The sequence below is a fragment of the Oryctolagus cuniculus genome, chromosome 7 (assembly GCF_051225735.1).
Source record: "Oryctolagus cuniculus isolate XC-2025 breed Fujian yellow rabbit chromosome 7, ASM5122573v1, whole genome shotgun sequence".
Lineage (NCBI taxonomy): Eukaryota > Metazoa > Chordata > Mammalia > Lagomorpha > Leporidae > Oryctolagus > Oryctolagus cuniculus.
The window spans coordinates 121,482,649-121,505,758 of NC_142873.1; the positions used below are offsets into that span (position 1 = coordinate 121,482,649).

The following is a 23,110-nucleotide window of genomic DNA, read 5'->3' on the forward strand; positions in this document are numbered from 1 at the left end:
GATTAGCCTAGTGAGCCGCGGCGCCGGCCAAGAAAAGAAACAATTTTAAAAATATAAAAAAAAATAAGTTTGGGGCCACCACTATGGCCTAGCAGGTTAAGCCACCACCTACAATACCAGTCAGAGCACCAGTTCAAGTCCTGGTTATCCACTACTGAACCAGCTCCCTGCTAATGCATCAGAGAAAGTAGAGGAAAACTGCCCAAGTACTTGGGTCTCTGCTACCCATGTGGAAAACCTGGATGGAATTTCTGGCTCCTGGATTTAGCCTGGTCCAGCCCCAACAGCTGCAGCTATTTGGGAAGAGAATCACTGGACAGAAGATCTCTTTCTGTATCCTTCTCTGTCACTTTACCTTTAAAATAAATAGGTCTTTTACGAAATAAGTTAATATTATAAAAATAATAAAAATAGAAGGCATAAACTTGGCATAGCAGTTAAGACACTGCTGGGGAGCTGGCATTATGGCACGTGGGTTAAGCCACTGCTTGTGACACCAACATCTTATAATATCAGAGAGCTGGTTTGAGTTCCAGCTTCACTACTTCCAATCCAGCTCCTGGCTAATGTACCTGGGAAAGCAGCAAAAGATGGTCTAAGTGTTTGGGCCCCTGACACACATATGGGAAACAGGGATGGAGTTCCAGGCTCCCAGCTTCCACCTGGCCCAGTCCCATATATTATGGCCATTTGAAGAGTGAACCAGAAGACAGATGCTCGTTATCACATACTCGCTCGCCCTCTCTCCCTTTCAAATAAACAAGTCTTTCAAAAATAAAAAATGACACCATGTGGATACCTTGCATCCCATATTAGACTGCCTGGGTTCAAGTACCAGCTCTGGCTCCTGGGAGGCAGCTGGTGATAGTTCTAGTAATTAAGTTACTGCCACCCATGTGGGAGATCCAGACTGAGCCCCCAGCTCAAGATTTTGGCCTGGCCTAGCCCCTGCTATTGCAAGTATTGAGGAGTGAACCAGCAGATAAGAGATCTCTCTATCGAACTTCCACTTTGAATATCGCCTTGTCTAAACAAGATCGGAGTTGGTGAACTCAAGAGGCTTCCATAGCCTTGGCATCTCATGACAAGAGCCTTGGGTGATTACTGACATCATAAATGAGAGTGTCAATTGTTAAATCAACAACAGGAGTCACTGTGCACCTGCTCCCCATGTAGGATCTCTGTCCTTAATGTGCTATACTATGTGAATTAAAGGTAAAACTACTACCCAAACAGTATTCTATACTTTGTGTGTCTTTGTGGGAGCAGTCTGTTGAAATCTTTATTTAGTATATACTAAGTTGATCTTCTGTATATAAAGATAATTGAAAATGAATCGTGATGAAGAATGGGATGGGATGGGAGAAGGAGTGGGAGATGGGATGGTTGCGGATGGGAGGGAGGTTATGGGGGGGAAAAGCCGCTATAATTCAAAGGTTGCACTTTGGAAATTTATATTTATTAAATAAAAGTTAAAAAGAGATCTATCTTCATCTCTCTGCATTTAATTTTTTTAATTCTATAGTAAGAGATAATTTATTTTGGCACAAAAGATTATTAAATCCAAGAAGCTTTTTAGTAATATGCAGTATTCATGAACTCTTACCCATTAAATCAATGATATCATGTTGATACTGCAAGATAAGCAAAAAGTGGCTTGTATGCTGAAGTGCTTGGTAAGATACATATGCTCCAAGGGATGGAAGAAAAACTATATAAATACAGGTGTTTCTTGGTATTCATGAGGGATTGGTTCCTGGACTCTAGGACACCAAAACCCTCAGATGCTAAAGTTCCTTATGCAAAATGACACAGTATTTGCACATAATCTTCACACATGCTCCTGTATAGTTTATTTAATTTCTAGGGGTGGGTGTTTGGTGCAGCAACACAACTTAGGAGTATTTGAGTACCTGATTCAAATCCCAGCTATTCCACTTTTGATCAGCTTACTGCTAATGCACATCCTGGGAGGCAGATGATGGCCCAAGTTTTTGGGTCCCAACAAACAACAGGAGAGCTGGATGGAATTTTAGGCTTCTGACTTTGGCCTGGCTCAACCTTGGCTATTGTGGGCATCTAGAGAGTGAAGCAATGAGTGACCTCTCTCTGTCTATCTCATCATCTCTCTGTCTCTCTAGCTTTCAAATAAAATGAAAATAGGGGCTAGCGTTGTGGCACAGCAGGTTAAGCCTATGCTTACAACACCGACATCCCATATCAGAGTGCTGACTCAAATACTGGTTGCTTCACTTCCAATCCATAATGCACCTATGAAGGCAGAGGACAATGGCCCAAGTACTTGGGCCCCTGCCACCCATGTGAGAGATCAAGATGGAGTTCCTGGCTTCTGGCTTCAGCCTGGCTGAGACCTGGCTATTGAGGCCACTTGAAGAGTAAACCAGAAAATGGAAAATCTCTCTGTCTTGCCCTTTCTCTCTGCTATTCTGCCTTTCAAATAAATAATAATTTTTTAAATACTATTTATTTGAAAGGCAGAGTTACAGAGAGGCAGAGGTAGAGAGAAACAGAGAAGTCTTCCATCCACTGGCTCATTCCCAAATGGCCGCAATGGAGGGAGCTCAGCTGATCCAAAGCCAGGAGCCACGAGCTTCTTCCAGGTCTCCCACGCAGGTGCAGGGGCCCAAGGACTTGGGCCATCTTCTGCTTTCCCAGACCATAGCAGAGAGCTGGATCAGAAGTGGAGCAGCCAGGACTCAAACCAGCACCCATACAGGATGTCTGCATTGCAGGAGGCAGCTTTACCCACTATGCCACTGTGCTGGCCCCTAAATAAATCTTTTTTAAAAATAAAATGAAAATAAATTTTTAAATTTTAAAATAAGTCATCTCTATATTATCTGTAATACCTAATACAATGCAAACTATTTTTAACATTTATTTTATTTATTTGAAAGGCAGAGTTAGAGAGAGAAAGAATGAGAGAAAGAGAAAGAGGTCTTCCATCTGCTGGTTCACTCTCCAGATGGCCTCATCAGACAGAGCTGGGTCAGGCCAAAGCCAGGAGCCAGGAGCTTCTTCTAGATCTCCCATGTGGATGCAGGGGCCCAAGCGCTTGGGCCATCTTCCCCTGCTTTCCCAGGAACATTAACAGGGAGTTGGATGGGAAGTGGAACAGCTGGACTTAAACTTGCACCCATGTTGGGTGACAGTATCGCAAGCATAGATGTAACCTGCTATACCACAACACCGGCCTCTGCAAATATTATATAAGTAGTTAGTATACCATATTGTTTAGGGAATAAAGACAAGAAAAAGAAGTTTGCATGCTCAGTACAGATACAGCATCTTTTAATTTTTTTTTTTAATTTTTTGACAGGCAGAGTGGACAGTGAGAGAGAGAGACAGAGAGAATGGTCTTCCTTTGCCGTTGGTTCACCCTCCAATGGCCGCCGCGGCCAGTGCGCTGCGGCCGGTGCACCGCGCTGATCCGATGGCAGGAGCCAGGTGCTTCTCCTGGTCTGCCATAGGGTGCAGGGCCCAAGCACTTGGGCCATCCTCCACTGCACTCCCTGGCCATAGCAGAGAGCTGGCCTGGAAGAGGGGCAACCGGGACAGAATCCGGCACCCTGACCAGGATTAGAACCTGGTGTGCCGGCACCGCCAGGTGGCTGGTTGAATCCAGCCAGATGCGAACCCATGAAAATGCAGAGCTTGATGTAATCAGTTCTGCCATTTCAGTGAAGTGGTATTTTTTTTTTAAGATTTATTTATTTATTTATTTGAAGAGCAGAGTGACTGAGAGAGGGAGATACAGAGAGAAAGGGAAATCTTCCTCTGCTGTTTCATTCCCCAAATGCCCACAACAAGCAGGGCTAGGTTAGGCCAAAGCCAGGAGCCAGAAACATCATCCAGGCCTCCCACATGAGTGGCAGGAATCCTGGTACACAGTTGTCTCCCAGGCACATTGGCAGGAAGATAGATCAGAAGCATGGAGTAGCTGAGATTTGAATTCAGCACTCTTGACTTGGGATGTGGGCATCCCAAATGGCCACTCAAGCCTCGGTACCACTGATGCTCCCCAAGAGTTCAAAAGTCAAGGTCATGCCAAAAAATCCTTTCCAAAGCAAAAGAAAAATTGTTGCATCTTGCATTTCCCACTACAAAAACAAAGTATAATATCTGGTGGACTTCTCAGATTCTATAGACGTTACATTACATTCTATGCCGCAGTCTAAACTATGGGTTGACATGAAGGTCAATGGCTTATTTTAAGATTTATTTTATTTATTCAGAAGACAAAGCTACAGAGAGAGAGGTAGAGACAGAGAGAGAGAGAGATCTACTATCCACTGGTTCACTCACCAAATGGCTGCAACAGCCAGAGCTGGGCCAATCTGAAGCCAGGAGCTTCTTCTGGGTCTCCTATGTGGATGCTAGGGGCCCAAGGACTTGAACCACTCTCTACTGCTTTCCCAGGTACATTAGCAGGGAGCCGGATCAGAAGTGGAGCAGAAGGGAAATTAAACAGTACTCATATGGATGGTGGCACTACAGACCAGGGCTTTAACCCACTGCGCCACAGTGTCAGCCTCAGGCCACCAGCTTTAACTCTACAGCAAGTCCACGCTGTAAAGCAAACAGTTCCTATCCTCATATGCAGTTGGAGGTATAAATGATAGAAAGATACAGTGTAGTTTCTAGTAAGTCTCAGCAGCAGAATCACAATTCAAGCCCCTAGAGTTCCACAGGAAAACCATACTATCAGAAAAATAGTTCCTGCATGTTTAACCATGAAACCCAACGTCTTGGCCTTAACAGGTCCATACAAGAAATAGCCTGCCTTATAGAACATTGGAATGGTCTGCTGAAAACAGCCGATGTACCTCCTCAGAGGAAAGAATGGTACACTATCCTCTAGTATATATATGGGCTGATTCAGAGCTAAGTTCCCAAAGGAAAAATACATACATGGGTCTAAGAACCAAGAGGTAAAAAAAAAAAAAAAAAAAACTACTCCACTTCTCCACTTGCCATCATTCCCAAAGATCCACTGAAGGACTTTATGCTTCCCATCTCTGCAAAGCTGGGCTCTACAGAGCCAAGGTGCCAGGAGACACATTAAAGATCTTAATGAACTACAAGTTACAGTTACAGTCTGTATATGACTATGTATCAAGTTACAGTTACAGTCATAGTCATAGTTTGTGCATTTGGGAATCCCTGTGTCCAAAAATCAAGAGGCAGGAAGAAGAATCACCATCCTGGCAGGGTTACTTAGCTCTTATCTTCAGGAGAAAGTGAGGACTGTTGTCACACAATGACAGAAGGAATATGCATAGAACTAAGGTGATTCACAAGGTACCATTTACTTTCCCCTTTCCCAGCTGTGATTATAAAAGGACAGATGTAACCACTCCAGCCTTACAAACCTATGGTCCTCAGATCTCTCAAAAAGGAAAGAAGGGTTTGGAGCTACCACTAGATTAACAACCAAGACCAGCAGAAATGATACCTGATGGCAAGGGTAACTCAGATTGGACAGTGGAGGAAGGTAGATAGAACAATTGTGACCCTGAGACCAGCTACAGAATTAGGGGCTGAAGGCTGTTTCATTAACTTTCTATATTTCCCTTTAGGAAGAGAGGTCCATGGAACCATGTAGGGGCTACTCTCAAAAAGTTTGAGAGACAAGATTTATGCAGCACAAGAAACTGACTGTAGCAGTCACCTAGATCTCCCTTCAAAAGAGAATTGCCAGGCCGGGTGCTGCGGCTCACTAGGCTAATCCTCCACCTTGCGGCGCCAGCACACCGGATTCTAGTCCCGGTCGGGGCGCCGGATTCTGTCCCAGTTGCCCCTCTTCCAGGCCAGCTCTCTGCTGTGGCCAGGGAGTGCAGTGGAGGATGGCCCAAGTGCTTGGGCCCTGCACCGCATGGGAGACCAGGAGAAGCACCTGGCTCCTGCCATCAGATCAGCGCGGTGCACCGGCCGCGGTGGCCATTGGAGGGTGAACCAATGGCAAAGGAAGACCTTTCTCTCTGTCTCTCTCACTGTCCACTCTGCCTGTCAAAAAATAAAAAAAAATAAAAAAAGAGAATTGATGTTTGGCCTTGCAGATAAAATGCTAACTGGGACGCCAGCATCCTATATTGAAGTGCCTAGGACCAAGTACTGGGTCTGTTACCTATTCCAGTTTCCTGTTAATACACAGCCTGGAAGGGAGCAGGTGATGCCTCAAGTACCTGGTTCCCTCCTACCCTTTGTGAGACCTGGATTGAATTCCTGGTTCCCAGCTTCAGCCTGGCCCAGGGGCTAGCTAGTTATTGTCAACCAGCAGATGGTAGCTCTTCTGTCTACCTCTCAAACAAATAAATTTGTTAAAATGTATTTATTTGAAAGACAGTTACAGAGAGGCAGAAGCAGAGAGACAGAGACAGAGAGAGAGATCTTCCATTTGTTGGTTCACTCCCTCAATGGCCGCAATGGCTGGAGCTGAGCTGATCCAAAGCCAGGAGCCAGGAGCTTCTTCCAGGTCTCCCACTTGGGTGCAGGGGCCCAAGCACTACTTTCCCAGTTGCCTTAGCAATGTGCTTTATCTGAAGTGGAGCAGCCAGGACATGAACCAATGCCCATATAAGATGCTGGCACTGCAAGCCCCAGCTCCAATAAATAAATTTTAATTTAAAGATTCCCATTCACAGGCAAGGAGTATAGTTACAAACAGCCTCCAGCTGCAGCATGTTCAGAATTCAGCTCAGCCTTTCAGTGGAGGCCATCCTCTACATGGATAGGTCCTAGCCAGTGATTAAACATGGTGAGTATATTAAAAATCTGGTCATTTCTACCCACTGCAGGACTACTCTAACACGATTTGTTTGTCTCTGTTATGACATCTGAGATTTGTTTTCAGACCTGCATTAGACTGAGTCTGTGGCTGATGCTACTTCCTCTCATCCTCCTTTTAAAGATATTCTATTGACATGCCCAGAAAACTTTTTGTACTACTAATCTGTGTCTGCTTCCCAGGGAACCTGAACCATCCATGTATTGTTTCATTTAACCCATTATTTTTTTTAAGATATTTTTATTTGAAAGGCAGAGTTACAGAAAGAGGAGAGATGAAGAGAGAAGGATATTCTGTCTACTGGTTCACTTCCCAAATGGTCACAACAGCCAAGGCTGGGCCAGGCTAAAGCCAGGAGCTTCATCTGGGTCTCACACGTGAGTACAGGGGCCCAAGTACTTGGGCTAATTTTCCTCTGCTTTCCCAGGCACATTAGCATGAAGCTGGATCAGAAGTGGAGCAGCAAGGACATGAATCAGTGCTCATATGTGATGCCGGAGGCGTGGGCAGTGGCTTAATTTGCTATACCACAACTCCAGCCTCTCACCTGTTACTTCTTTTGTTCCCATTTTACAAGTGAGAAAACTAAGGTACATAAAAATTTAATTAACTTGCCCACAATTACAAAGTAAAAGTAATGGAACTAAAATTGGAATCCAGATGGTTTGACTCTACAGCCTGTGTTTTTAACCATTACGCTAGGAAAAACAGGGTACTATCTTGTCATCTTTAGCTATTAAGATGAGAGTAATTATTTATTCTGTATAATTTTAGCAAACAATGAAAGGATAGATAGTAGAGGTGCACAGATTTGGGGCTAAACACAAAAGAAAACTTTATGGGGCTGGTATTGTGGCACAGTCGGGTCAAGCTGCCACTTATAATGCTATCATCCATCATCAGAGCACAGTTGGCTACTCTGCTTCTGCTTCTGATCCAGCTTCCTGTTATAGCACCTTGGAAGGCAGTGGAATATGGCCCAAGTGTTTGGGCCCCTGCCACCATGTGAGAGACCAGCTGGAGTTCTGAGCTTGGGTCTGGTCCAGACCTGGCTATTTCCTACTCATTTGGGGAATGAACGAAGGATGGAAGATATCTCCCTCTCTGTAGTTCTGCCATTCAAACAAATCAATCTTAAGCAACAACAGGGACTGGTGCTGTGACTCAGCAAATTAAAGACACGACCTGCAGTGTCAACCTCCCATGTGGGCTCCGGTTCAAGACTTGGCTGCTCCACTTCTGATCCAGCTCCCTGCTAATGTGCCTAGGCTCCCTCCTATTGCACCTGGGAAAGCAGCAGCAGATGGTCCAAGGACTTGGTCCTCTGCTACTCATGTAGGAGACCCGGATGGAGTTCCCAGCTCCTGGTTTTGGCCTGGCCCAGACCCAGTTGTTGAAGCCATCTGAGAAGTGAACCAGCAGATGGAAGATCTCCTTCTCTATCACTCCATCTTTCAAATAAAACCAAATCTTAAAAAAAAAAAAAAAAAAAACTAATGTGTATCTGCAAATGTCTACCTGATAATGATATGCTAAAAACTCAAACTTAAATCAAACTTATTTGACTGTGGGCTCGTGTTGTGGTGTAGTGGGTAAAGCTGCCACCTGCAGTGCTGGCATCCCATATGGGCACTGGTTCATGTCCTGGCTGCTCCACTTCAATCCAGCTTCCTTCTACTGGCCTGGGAAAAGCAGTAAAAACAGCCCAAGCTTTGGGCTCCTGCAACTCATGTAGGAGACCTGGATGAAACTAGCCTGGTTTAGCCCTGGCCACTGAGGACATTTGGAGAGTGAACCAGAGGATAGATCTCTCTCTCTTTGTAACTCTTTCAAATAAATAAATAAATTAAAAAAAAAAAAAAGTAGTTTGACTTAAGAACATTCTTTGTGGCTGCCGCCGCGGCTCACTAGGCTAATCCTCCGCCTTGCGGCGCCAGCACACTGGGTTCTAGTCCCAGTCGGGGCCGGATTCTGTCCCGGTTGCCCCTCTTCCAGGCCAGCTCTCTGCTGTGGCCAGGGAGTGCAGTGGAGGATGGCCCAAGTGCTTGGGCCCTGCACCCCATGGGAGACCAGGAGAAGTACCTGGCTCCTGCCATCGGATCAGCGTGCCAGCCGCAGCAGCCATTGGAGAGTGAACCAACGGCAAAGGAAGACCTTCCTTTCTCTCTGTCTCTCTCACTGTCCACTCTGCCTGTCAAAAAAAAAAGAACATTCTTTGCTTCTAGGTAACACACTGGACTAAGATGACTTCTTTACAAAGTCAAGATTCAGTGATCCAAGGACTCCAAAAGAAGCTAACAAGAAAAAAGGTAACCATTTTCTAACTGGTTAACAGTTTTTCAGCTAGTCAAAACATCACCTGTCTATTCCTATATCAATATTTGTATCTGTTATACCTTGAGGGTGGAAAGGCTTTATGAAAATTTTATCATCAAAATGCATTTCATCCTTTTTGAAAACACACCATCCCTTGCTTTATAAACAATCTCTTTGAAGATTTACTATAATGGGTCCACATTTTAATTAGTGAATTCTCACATTATGAGCTATATGAAAGCCTTAATTATTTCAAGTGTGCTACTGATGATCTGTTTATTTTCATATAAAACAGCTCCAGATGCACTTTTCTCAAACGTATGTATGCTACCAAAAGAAAAGGCAGAAGAAAGGAGGTAAGAGCCAGAGAAGGCCGAGGCCTCAACCACAAACTAATTTCCAGCATATTTATTCAGCAGTATATTTTCTATAGTGATTCCAAGGAAAATTCTATGTAAATTACAATTCCTTGGTCTTGGTTCTTCTGTCTTTCTCAGCCACTACCAGGTGTCCACCCCTCTTCACTTGTTACTTCACCTATGAAGTTCATCACCATTGCCTGGGGTTATCTGTAAGTCATCTATGTTTTCATGCAGCTCTTCTTTAGAAATATTAAATAAAATATTAAATACAGGAGGGGACTTTCTATCTAGACTACCACCAATCTTCAGGTCAGAAAACTGAGGTCCAAATCAGTTACCATGGTTTTTTAATCACAGCAAATCAGACATTTATGTATTTCAAAAATACCAACATATTAAAGCTGAAATTTCCAAAATACATACAACACAGACACACATATTTTTCTCGTACCAAATGTTACATGCCAGTACTATACTTTACAGGCAAATATCCACCAAAGTCAATCAACTAAACTTCTGCTCTCCTAATATTAATATTCCTGAAGCACAATGGAAAATCTTAAATACAGACACACAGAGAGGTTCAGAAAAAACAAGGTGGGGGCCGGCATTGTGGTGCAGCAGGGTAAGCTACTCCCTGCGATGCTGGCATCTCCACCTGGGCGCCAGCTCAAGTCCTGCTTGTTGTGCTTCCCATCCAGCTCCCTGTTTGTTTTTGCTTTTGTTTTGCTTTTTTTCTTAAGATTTATTTATTAATTTGAAAGGCAGAGTTACCCAGAGAGAGAAGGAGACACATACACACACACACACACACACACAGAGCGCAAGAGCAAGAGAGAGAGAGATCTTTCACCAATAGTTCACTCCCAAATGGCAGCAACAGCCAGAGCTGGACTCATCCAAATCCAGGAGCCAGGAGCTTCTTCAGGTCCCCCATGTCAGTGCAGGGGCCCAAGTACTAGAGCCATCTTCCACTGCTTTCCCAAGTGCATTAGCAGAGAATTGGATCAGAAATAGAGTAGCCAGGACTCGAACCAGTGCCCATGGCACTGCAGACAGCGGCTTAACTGGCTAAGTCACAGCACCTGCCCCCAGTTCCTTCCTTGTTAAATATGCCTAGAAAGCAGTGGAAGGTGGTCCAACTGCTTGGGGGCCCCTGCACCCATGCTGGAAACCCAGATGGAGTTCTGGGTTCCTGATTTCAGCCTGGACCACTCCTGGCTGTTGTGGCCATTTAGGGAGGGAACCAGCAGATAGAAGATCTCTTTCTCTATCTGCCTGTCTCTCTGTAACTCTGTTTATTAGATAGATAGATAGATAGATAGATAGGCAGGTAGATAGATAGATAGATAGATAATTTTTTAAAAATTAAAGAAAAAGAAAAAAGAATGTGGACGTTGTACATAGAGTTAAATCATGGATGTAGACTTAGACTTAGGAAAATCAATAAAACTTCTGCAAGCTTCAGTTCCTTCATCTATAAATCATGTGTAATACTATGAATGTCAGGGCCAGCGCCGTGGCTCACTTGGTTAATCCTCTGCCTGCAGCAATGGCATCCCATATGGGTGACGGGTTCTAGTCCCGGTTGCTCCTCTTCCAGTCCAGCTCTCCGCCGTGGCACAGGAGGGCAGTGGAGGATGGCCCAAGTGCTTGGGCTCCTGCACCTGCATGGGAGACCAGGAAGAGGCACCTGGCTCCTAGCTTCGGATCAGTGCAGCGGCAGCTGTGGCAGCCATTTGGGGAGTGAACCAATGGAAGGAAGACCTTTCTTTCTGTCTCTCTCACTGTCTATAACTCTACCTGACAAATAAAAAAAAAAAAATACTATGAATGTTACAACGTCACTGTAAGTGTAAGAAATAACATATGTGAAACACCTAACAGAAAGATAGCACACCATTGGTAAAGCTTTTATATTACACAAGTAATACAAGGTAAACAAATTAAGGAAAACTTTATTAATGTGGAATCTTGGAAGGTTGCAAAAAAGAAAGTGAGGAATGAACAGGTTGGAAACAAATCATCAAGGGCTTGTATGCCAGGTTAAAGAATTTACAGCTCATTTTTTTAGACACTGAGCAGAAATTTCCAAGAGTAGCCTCACAGTAACCACAAAAACAATTCATTTCAACTACTAAAAAGAAAAGAGACAGGGAGTGTCACAGCAGTTAAGGTGCTGTTTAGGTTCCCACATTCCATACAGGAGTGCATGAGCTTGAGTCCTGGCTATGCTTCTAATCCAGGTTTTAAGTAATGCATACAGGTGACAGTGAAGCACTTGGGTCCCTGCCACCCATGGAGCAGACCCAAATTGAGTTTCTGGTTCCAAGTTTAGGATTGGCCCAGTCCCAGATGTTGCAGGCATTTGGGGAGTAAACCAACAGATGGAAGATCTCTTTCTCTCTACCTTTCATATAAAAAGAAAATAAATATTTTTTAAATACTCTGGACAGCAGTTATATCACCAGAATCACAAAAAGTTCCATATAGTGTATGCTGAAGTTTTCAGGATTTTCTGGAACTGGCAAATAATTTTATTTAAATTACATTTTAGGGGTTGTTTTTTCAATTAAAAATGAAAAACAGAAACTATGGTTTACATAAATCCTGACAGAATGTCTTCATGAAATTTTGATATTGCTTGCTCAATTTTTTAAAAAAATTTTTGAATGGCAGACAGCCAAAGTAGAGAGAGAGATCTCTCAACTGCTGGTCACTCCTCAAATACCACAATAGCTGGGGGTGGATCAGGCCAAAACTGGAGGCCAGAAATTCAAACCAGCTCTCCCACACAGGTGACAGGGACTCAACAACTTGAGAATGCTGCCACCCAGAATACACATTGGCAGGAAGCTGGAATCCGGAGAGAAGGCAGGATTCAAACCCAGACATTCCAAAATGAGATGCAGGTGTCCCAAGCAGCATCTTAACAGCTTTGCCAAACCTGCCCAATTTATTTTAATAAATATAATGCTGAGATAGACTTTGCTGTACTAAGAAGTACTAATAAAAGCATGTACCATTTATTCTTTCTTCATTTTAATAAAAGAAACTTTGGCAGATAAAATACCCAAACCTTAACTATGAAAGGTCAAAAAGGAATCAAATCATATTACAAACAGAAGTAAAAACCTCTTCATTAGTTCTACAGAAAAGGTTCTAGAACTGCTATTTTTGTAGCTTTATATGGAAATTATGGCATCCAAAGCAACTGTAAAACAAATCAGGCAAGACTTTTAGCTCAATTCAAACTCAGCATTGTATGTTCTGAAAGTGATCTTAATTTTAAGGGGATGATCCACTTTATGCAGAATGAAGGCCAAAATGTGTACTTTGTTTACTGAAACAATGGTTCCCTGCAGTATTTCCTGTCTGATTTGAAAAACTGGAAACATTAGCAAGTTATTATTATGGATTTTGAACTATATCCCACAAAATCTCATAGGAAAGCTTTAAGACCTTGAGTAAAGAACAAAAAACAGAGTAATATCCTACAAGTAAGAACAAAGAATAAGAAGAAAAAAGAAATGGCTAACCTGTACTTATTTTAAATTATGTTTTATTGAGACATAATGCAATCCTTAAAATCTGTCAGACCTGAGTGCTTAGGAATGGTTCATATGCATCTGGAGTCTAAATTTTTAGAAATGTTTTAGAAGGATTAAAGAAAAACTAAACCTAGAGCTTAAAACTGCCCTTTTTTAAGGTTTATTTATTGATTTGAAAGTCAAATTACAGAGAGGAAGAGACAAAGAGAAAGATCTTCCATCCACTGGTTCACTCCCCAGATGGCCACAATGGCCAGGGCTGAGCCAAGCTTAAGCCAGCAGTTTCATCTGAGTCTCCCACATGGGTACAGGAGTCCAAGGACTTTGGCCATCTTCCACTGCTTCCACAAGAGCATTAGCAGGGAACTGGATCAGAAGTGAAGCATCTAGGACTTGAATCGGCACCCATATGGAATCCGCTGCACCGGCCCCTTATAATTGCCTTTTTTTAAGGAATACTGTTGGGAGCTGGTGCCATGGCTCACTTGGTTAATCCTCCGCCTGTAGCAACGGCATCCCATATGGATGCAAGGTTCTAGTCCCAGTTGCTCCTCTTCCAGTCCAGCTCTCTGCTGTGGCCCGGGAGGGCAGTGGAGGATGGCCCAAGTGCTTGGGCTCCTGCACCTGCATGGGAGACCAGGAAAAGCACCTGGCTCCTGGCTTCGGATCAGCACAGTGCCAGCCGTGGCGGCCACTTGGGGAGTGAACCATCAGAAGGAAGACCTTTCTCTCATCTATCTCTCTGTCTATAATTCTACCTGTCAAATTAAAAAAAAAAATACTCTTAGGGCTGGCACCATGGCACAGTGTATAAAGCCACCGCTTGTAGTGCCAGCATCGCATGTGGGCGAGTCACTGCTGCTCCACTTCTGATCTAGCTCTCTGCTATTGCCCAGGAAAGTGGTAGAAAATGGCCTAAGTCCTTGGGCCCCTGTACCTCTGTGTGGGATCCAGAGGAAGCTCCTGGCTTCAGATCCGCCCAGCTCTGGCAGTTTCAGCCATATGGGGAGTGAACCAACGGATGGAAGACGTCTCTCTCTCTCTCTCTCTCTCTCTGTCTCTCTGTCTCTCTGTAAGTCTGCCTTTCAAATAAATAAATAAATCTAAAAAGGAGGGAAGGAGGGAAAAGAGGGAGCAAGGCAGGGAGGGAAGGAGGAAGGAAGGAAAAGAGGAAGGGAGGGAGGGAGGGAGGCAGGCTCTTGATGGTCTTTATATAGTTCAAGTCCCCAAACCACCATTCACATCACCAATGAGGTTAACCAGCAATGTGGTTAACCAGTTCCAGCCACAGAGTTCACTGTTTACTAAAAAGGAAACTAGAAGATTCACAGCTTTTATTCTGAAACCAAAAACACTCTTTATCATCAAAGAATCTGGCAAGTAAGAGCTTCAACAATTTGCCTAATGACTGTAAATAAAGTTATAAACCTCAGATATATCCTTATCACACCATTTCACATTCACCAGGATGATTATAATAATAAAAAAAAAAGATAGACAATAAGTGTTGGTGAGAGTGTGAAGAAATTGGAGCCCTCATTTACTGCTGATAATAATGTAAAAAGAGCCGGCGCCACGGCTCACTTGGCTAATCCACCGCCTTGCGGCGCTGGCACACCGGGTTCTAGTCCCGGTCGGGGTGCCGGATTCTGTCCCGGTTGCCTCTCTTCCAGGCCAGCTCTCTGCTGTGGCCAGGGAGTGCAGTGGAGGATGGCCCAAGTGCTTGGGCCCTGCACACCATGGGAGACCAGGATAAGTACCTGGCTCCTGCCATCGGATCAGTGCAGTGCGCAGGCTGCAGCACGCCAGCCGCGGCGGCCATTGGAGGGTGAACCAACGGCAAAAGGAAGACCTTTCTCTCTGTCTCTCTCTCTCTCTCACTGTCCACTCTGCCTGTCAAAAAATAAAAAATAATGTAAAAAGTACAGCTTCTCTGTAAAACAGTCTGGCAGTTCCTCAAAAAGTTAAATATAGAATTACCATTTGACCAGCAGTTTCACCCATTTGTATTCCCAAGATAAATGAAGAAAAAAAAATGGCCACAAAATAATTCATACATGAATGTTCATAACATTATTCCCAATAGCCAAAAAATAGAAACAATTCAAAACATGGTATATACCCACACAATGGAATATTATTTGGCAATAAAAAGAAATGAAGAGGGGCTGGGATTGTGGCATAGTGGGTTAAGCTGCCACCTGCAGTACCAGCATCCTATATGGGCACTCTGGTTTGAGTCCCAGCTGCTCTACTTCCTATCCAGCTCTTGCTAATGAGCAGAAGATGGCCCAAGTACTTGGGCCCCTGCACCCATGTGAAAGACCTCGAAGAAGTTCCTGACTCCTGGATTTGGCATGGCACAGCCATGGCCATTGCAGCCACCTGGAGTGTGAACCAGTGGAAGGATGATCTCTCTCTCTCTCACCCTCTGTAACTCTACCTTTCAAATAAATAAAATGAATCTTTTTTAAAGAAAAAGTACTGATATAGGATTTGAAGCCTAAAAACATTATGCTAGCGGCCAGCGCCGCAGCTCACTTGGCTAATCCTCCGCCTTGGCCGGCACACCGGGTTCCAGTCCCGGTCGGGGCGCCGGATTCTGCCCCAGTTGCCCCTCTTCCAGGCCAGCTCTCTGCTGTGGCCCAGGAAGGCAGTGGAGGATGGCCCAAGTCCTTGGGCCCTGCACACCATGGAAGACCAGGAGAAGCACCTAGCTCCTGCCTTCGGGATCAGTGCAGTGCTCTGGCCACAGCACACCAGCTGTGGCGGCCATTGGAGGGTGAACCAATGGCAAAGGAAGACCTTTCTCTCTGTCTCTCTCTCTCACTGTCCACTCTTCCTGTCCAAAAAATTAAAAATAAATTAAAAAAAAAAAAAGATGCTGGTTGGAATACCTGTATCTCATATCAGAGTGCCTAGGTTCCAGTCCTGATTTTGCTTCTTATTCTGGTTTCCCATTGATGCAATCCTGGGAGGTGGCAGGTGATCATTCAAGTAGTTGGGTCCCTGCCACCCATGTGAGAGATCTGAATTGAATTCCTGGCTCATGGCTTTGGCCTGGCTAAGTCCCAACGATTACAGGCATCTGGGGAATGAATCAACAGATTAGAGTCCCTGAGAGATCTCTCTTTCTCTCCCTTTGCCTTTCAAATAAGTAAATTTAAAAATAAGATAATTAATCACTATAAATTAAAAAATATTATAGCTAAAAGGTTAAGATGGTATAAGGATTTCTAAACTGAAAAATGATTTAGAGAAATAATTTTAAGTTTTTTTGCAATTCTGTAATATAAAATCCAAATGCCTCAAGATTCCCATCAATGTGTATTGTATTAAGTTCTTTAACTTCACCCAAAATGAACTCAATGACTTTTCTTGATTTCAAAGTGTCCACAGAGATTTCTTTTTTATTAATCAATTTTATTTGAAACACAGAGCTACAGATAGAGGGAGAGACACAGAGAGGGAGAGAGATTTTCTATCCACTGGTTCACTCCCGAGATGGCTACAACAGCCGGGACTAGGCCAGGCTGAAGCCAAGAGCCAAGAGCTTCACCAAGGTCTCTCATATGGCCCAGGGACCCAAAGACTTGGGCTATCTTCTTTTGTTTCCCAGGCACATTAGCAGGGACTTGGATCATAAGTGGAGCAGCTAGGACTTGAACAGATGTCCATATGGATGCCGGCAGCACAGGCAGCAGCCTAACCCACTACATCACAAAGCTGGCCCCAAGTTTTCTTTATCTTTACCTTATTTTATAAAACCTTTCAAAAAGTCAAAGTACAAAAGCATTACATATTTTTCTAACTTTTCCTATAGTTCAGTTCTGTAAATAGGCTTATAGTAATTTAGAAGAAAAAATTTAAAGTTAATTTTTTAAATAGAAAATATTTTATATATAGCATTTGCAAGTTATTTTATTAGATAAATTTACTATGATAAAGGCATAAGGTATTTTACTAACTATACAATTAAAATACTAATTCTATTTGTACCTTGGTCCATCCTTAATTTAACAATCTGTAACACTTAAAAACTGATCATGCAAATAAATAATGTGCAACAAGTGTACCCTATAAACAGAGACTACTAATTTATTATCTAAAAATGAAGTCAGAAATGTCCTGGATAGCACTCTGACCTCAGAATCAGCCCTTAAGGCATTCAGATCTGACTGAAAAGCCCATGAGAGCACTTCAGGCATGGAAAGCTAAGACACTGTGGCAAAAAATGATCTACACGAAGGATCTCTGAGTGAAATCCCAGTGGAATGAAGGCACCATCAAAGAAGGATGTACTTTTCTCTGAAGGGAGAAGATAACTTCCACTTTGCTTATGGCTCTGTCTAAATACTGATGGAGTTTGTGGACTCAAAAGACTTCCATAGCCTAGGCAGCTCATGACAAGAGCCTAGGGTGATCACTGACGTCATAAATAAGAGTGTCAATTGTTAAATCACTGTGTGCTTGTTCCCCATGTAGGACCTCTGTCCTTAATGAGTTGTACTATGAGAATTAACGGTAAAACTTGTCTTCATGCAGTACTTTATACTTTGTGTGTCTGTGTGGGTGTGAACTGTTGAAATCTTTACTTAGTATAGAGTTGCTCTTCTGTATATAAAGATAATTGAAAATTAATCTTGGCCGGCGCCGCGGCTCAGTAGGCAAATCCTCCGCCTTGCGGCGCCGGCACACCGGGTTCTAGTCCCGGTCGGGGCGCCAGATTCTGTCCCGGTTGCCCCTCTTCCAGGCCAGCTCTCTGGTGTGGCCAGGGAGTGCAGTGGAGGATGGCCCAAGTCCTTGGGCCCTGCACCCCATGGGAGACCAGGAGAAGCACCTGGCTCCTGCCTTCGGATAGGTGTGGTGCGCTGGCCGCGGCGGCCATTGGAGGGTGAACCAAAGGCAAAAGGAAGACCTTTCTCTCTGTCTCTCTCTCTCTCACTGTCCACTCTACCTGTCAAAAAAAAAAAAAAAAAAAAGAAAAGAAAAAAGAAAATGAATCTTAATGAAAAATGGGATGGGAGAGGGAATAGGAGGTGGTATGGGAGTAGGGGTGGGAGGGCAGGTATAACAAAAGCTGTACCTATGAAAATTATATTTATTAAATAAAAGCTTTCAAAAATAAAAAATAAAAATGAAGTCAGGATTAAAATTGTTTTCTTTTTTAAGATTTATTTATTTGAAAGTTAGAGAGAGAGAGAGACAGAGACAGAGAGACTCTTCCATCAGCTGGTTCACTCCCCAAATGGCTGCAACAGTCAAGGCTGGGACAGGCCAAAGCCAGGAACCAGGAGCTTCTTCCAGGTTTCCCATATGGATGCAGGGGCTCAAACACTTGGACCATCCTCCACTGGTTTCCCAGGCCATTTACAGGCAGTTGGATCAGAAGTGGAGCAGCTAGGACTCAAACTGGCACATATATGGGATTCTGGCATTGCAGGCAGTAGCTTTACCAGCTATGTCACAATACCAGCCCCTAAAATTGTTTTCTTTCAAAAATATCAAACGGGGGCCAATGTTGTGGCACACTGGGCTAAGTCACCAACTTCAATGGTTGAATCCCATACAAGATCACTAGTTTGAGTCAGGGCTGCTCTGCTTCTGATCCAGCCCCCTGTTAATGCACCTAGGAAGGCAACAGAAGATGCCCAAGTACATGGGCCCCTGTCACCCATCTGGAAGATCCAGATGGCGTTCCTGGGTCTTAGCTTTGGCCCAGCCCAATCCCAACTGACACAGCCATTTGGGAAGTGAACCAGGAGATGAAAGATCACTTTCTGTCTGCCTTTTTTTTTTTTTTTTTTTTTTTTTTGACAGGCAGAGTGGACAGTGAGAGAGAGAGACAGAGAGAAAGGTCTTCCTTTGCCGTTGGTTCACTCTCCAATGGCCGCCGCGGCCGGCACACTGCGGCCGGCGCATCGCGCCGATCCGATGGCAGGAGCCAGGTACTTCTCCTGGTCTCCCATGGGGTGCAGGGCCCAAGTACTTGGGCCATCCTCCACTGCACTCCTGGCCACAGCAGAGAGCTGGCCTGGAAGAAGGGCAACCGGGACAGAATCCGGCGCCCCGACCGGGACTAGAACCCGGTGTGCCGAACCCGGTGTGCCGGCGCTGCAAGGCGGAGGATTAGCCTAGTGAGCCGCGGGGCCAGCCTGTCTACCTTTCAAATAAATAAAATAAATCTCTAAAAAATAAAGTCAAGAGGCCGGCGCCGCGGCTCACTAGGCTAATCCTCCGCCTAGCGGCGCCGGCACACCGGGTTCTAGTCCCGGTCGGGGCGCCGGATTCTGTCCCGGTTGCCCCTCTTCCAGGCCAGCCCTCTGCTGTGGCCAGGGAGTGCAGTGGAGGATGGCCCAGGTGCTTGGGCCCTGCACCCCATGGGAGACCAGGAAAAGCACCTGGCTCCTGGCTCCTGCCATTGGATCAGCGCGGTGCGCCGGCCGCAGCGCGCTGGCCGCGGCGGCCATTGGAGGGTGAACCAACGGCAAAGGAAGACCTTTCTCTCTGTCTCTCTCTCTCTCTCACTGTCCACTCTGCCTGTCAAAAAAAAAAAATAAATAAATAAAGTCAAGAATTCAAAAAAGGACCTAAATGAAAGATATCTGTGAGTGAGACCCCAGTAGAAAGAACGGGCCATCAAAGAAGGAGTTACCTTTCTCTGAAGGGAGGAGAGAACTTCCACTTTGACTATGACCTTGTCTAAACAAGATCGAAGTCGGCAAACTCAAAAGGCTTCCATAGCCTTGGCAACTCATGATTAGAGCCTAGGGAGATTACTGACGCCATAAACAAGAGTGTCAAATTGTAAATTCAACAACAGGAGTCACTGTGTACTTACTCCTCATGTAGGATCTCTGTCCTTAATGTGTAGTTCAATGTGAATTAATGCTACAACTAGTACTGAAACAGTACTTTATACTTTATGTTCTGTGTGGGTGCAAACTGATGAAATCTTTACTTAATATATACTAAATTGATCTTCTGTATATAAAGATGATTGAAAATGAATCTTGATGTGAATGGAATGGGAGAGGGAGCGGGAGATGGGAGGGTTGTGGGTGGGAGGGAAGTTATGGGGGGGAAGCCATTGTAATCCATAAACTGTACTTTGGAAATTTATATTTACTAAATAAAAGTTTAAAAAAATAAAAGTCAAGAATTCTAAAAGTAGATGTATTTGCTTTAAAAAAAAAAAAAGGAAAACTATCAAGTTTTAATTCACACAGAAATTTCAATTCCTGATCTTTATTTTTGCTTTCCCCAAAAGGAAGAATGGAATTGAGCATTTACTTAGCATCTATATTGCAAACATTGAGCCAATTGTTTTTCATTACTTTTATCTCAGTAACCTGTTCTACCTCCCTGGGAGGAGAACTGTTGCTCCAACAGTACATAAAAAGAAACTCAGAATCTAAATGCCACATTGCTCTATGAGGTGTACTAGAATTCCTGCCCACATCTTGGCCCATACTCTGTACCGTATCATGCAACTAACAACCATAACATACACACATACACAATCCCCACCCCTTTAGGGACATAAGAACTTAAACTAAAATTTGGGCAATTATGTTTTAAACAAGCTTTGTGTCTTGCAGTCATTCTACAGCCAGTACATAACAAGTGCCAAATAAAAGTTTACTGAATGGAATGAACAGTGGTATCTTAGCAACAGAGGAAGGAATGGGATCATCCCTGCTCACTCTGCCTTTCTAAAGAAGTTAATATAAAACTCTTACCAGGCAACATACACGATTATTTCCTCAAAGAAGACACTGGATCAGGAATTAAAAGATAAAGAAATACCCACATAGAAAAATTATCTTAAAAAAAGAAAAAAAGGGACCAGCGCTGTGGCATAGCAGGTAAAGCTGCCGCCTGAATGCTGGCATCCCATATGGTGTAGTTCGATTCCCAGCTGCTCCACTTCCAATCCAGCTCTCTGCAATGACCTGGGAAAGCAGAAGATGGCTCAAGTCCTCGGCCCCTGCACCCACATGGGAAACTCCGAAGAAGCTCCTGGCTCCCAGTTTCGGAGAGGGACAGCTCCAGCCATTGCAGCCACCTAAGGAGTGACCCAGCGGATGGAAGACACCTCTCTCTCTCTGCCTCTGCCTCTCTGTAACTCTGCCTTTCAAACAAATAAAAAGAATCTTTAAGAAAAAAATTAACATCAATGTTCTTAAAGAGCAAGATCCTGGATGAGACATAGAAGCCTTAAACAGAGATCTAGCGTGTTCCACTAAATTACAACATTTGTCTGACCCTGCCCTGTAACAGTTAATTATACTTGTCCTGCTTCCACAATTAGCTAATTGCTAGCAGAATCCTTCGTCATTTTTGTTTCCCAGTACACCTAAGACAGGCACTGCATAGCTGAAATTTTACAAAAATCTTTTACAGATCACAATACATTTTTAGAACCTAAAGATCTTGCAAGGTAAGTTAAATAACTTTCTACATTTTGCAGACATTGACATTGGGTCCATTAAAAACCAACTGGCAGGGTCAGCACTATGGTATAGCAAGTAAAGCTGCCACTTGTGGTGCTGCCATCCCATATGGCCCGGCTGCTCCACTTCTAATCCAGCTCCTTGACAGTGCACCTGGGAAAGCAGTGGAAGGCAGTCCAAGTACTTGGGCCCCTGCACCCACGTGGGAGACCCAGAAGAAGCTCCTGGCTTCAGATTGGCCCAGCTCCAGCATTGTGGCCACTTGGGGAGTGAACCAGTGGACGGAAGATTCTCATTCTCTCTCTCTCTGCCTTTCAAATAAATAAATCTCTAAAAAAAAAAAAAAAAAAAAAAAAAAGCCAACTGGCCAGGTATCCTTTAACACCACAGAATATCACAGAAGGCTCCCAACAAATGTTGACAGCTGTCCCTCAAAATATTTTTCTAACAGTATAACATCATTAACTGTTGCTATGAGAAATGGCTATAGCTTTTCTAGAAAACAGACACATTCAGCTCTGCAAAGTTAGTTAACTTTCAAGTTATTATATCAGTGGTTCTCAAACTACTAGAACTAAGAATTGGGAATATGATAAAAAATGAACATCTTTGGGCCATCATCATCCCTAGAATTTTGATTCAAAAGGCCAGGAATCTGCATGTGTTTTTTAATATATGTATTTTTTAAATTTTGAGAGAGAGAGCTCCCATCAGCTCCTCAAAAGCCCGCATCAGCTGGGCTGGGCCAGGCCAAAGCCAGGAACCAGAACTCAATCCAGTTCTCCCACGTAGGTGGCATGGGCTCAAGTACATGAGCTAGCACAGACTGCTTCTCAGGGTGCACATGTGCAAGAAGCTGACATCAGAAGCAAACCCAGAACTCAAGTCCAGGCACTCTGATATGGGATGTGAGCGTCTCAACTGAAAGCTTAACCTTGAGGCCAATGCCTACCTTGGGATCTGCATATTTTAAGCACTCCCAACTGATTCAAATGTTGGTCTGTTCAGGTATATGTGAAAACTGAATGAGAATTTTAAAGAACTTCATAAATCTAACAAAAAAAAGTAATAAAGCCAATTTTCTACAGTTAGAAACATGTAAGCAAAATCTGACAGAAACTACACAAGGCTACAGCATCTAACACAGTAGGTCCTCAAAAACCTCCCTAGACCTAATGGACTCCTCATGCTGCATAGAAGGTGAAGTCAGGGATCTTTTAGGTAATTACAAATACTATCCCATTTTAATGAACAAATTTATCTATGGTTCACATGTAATTTAGTGAAACATTTTCATAGGTATACCAATGGCAATGGCAACAGTTGGCAATTCTGAACCCAATATACTGAAATAATAAATGAAAAACTCACCATCAGGAGCAAGCAGTTAGCCTGATCAGTGATTGATTTAGGACACCCATTAAGATACTTGCAGCCCACACAGCAGTACCTGTTTTCAGTTCCCAGATTGGGTTCCTGATTCCAGTTTCCTATTAATGAAGCCCCAACAGCGAAGGCTCAAAGAATTGGGTTCCTGCCACCCATGTGGGAGACCTAGATTGAGTTTCACCAAGCCCCAGTCCCAGCCCCAGACAATGGTGGCATTTGGAGAGTAAA

The 23,110-nt window shown here is 43.8% G+C and overlaps 1 protein-coding gene across 7 annotated transcripts in view; it reads right to left on the minus strand.

Annotated features, from left to right (window-relative positions):
• ZFYVE9 (zinc finger FYVE-type containing 9) overlaps positions 1 to 23,110 on the minus strand; it is a 213,141-nt gene that overhangs the window by 188,240 nt on the left and 1,791 nt on the right. The window lies entirely within an intron of this gene.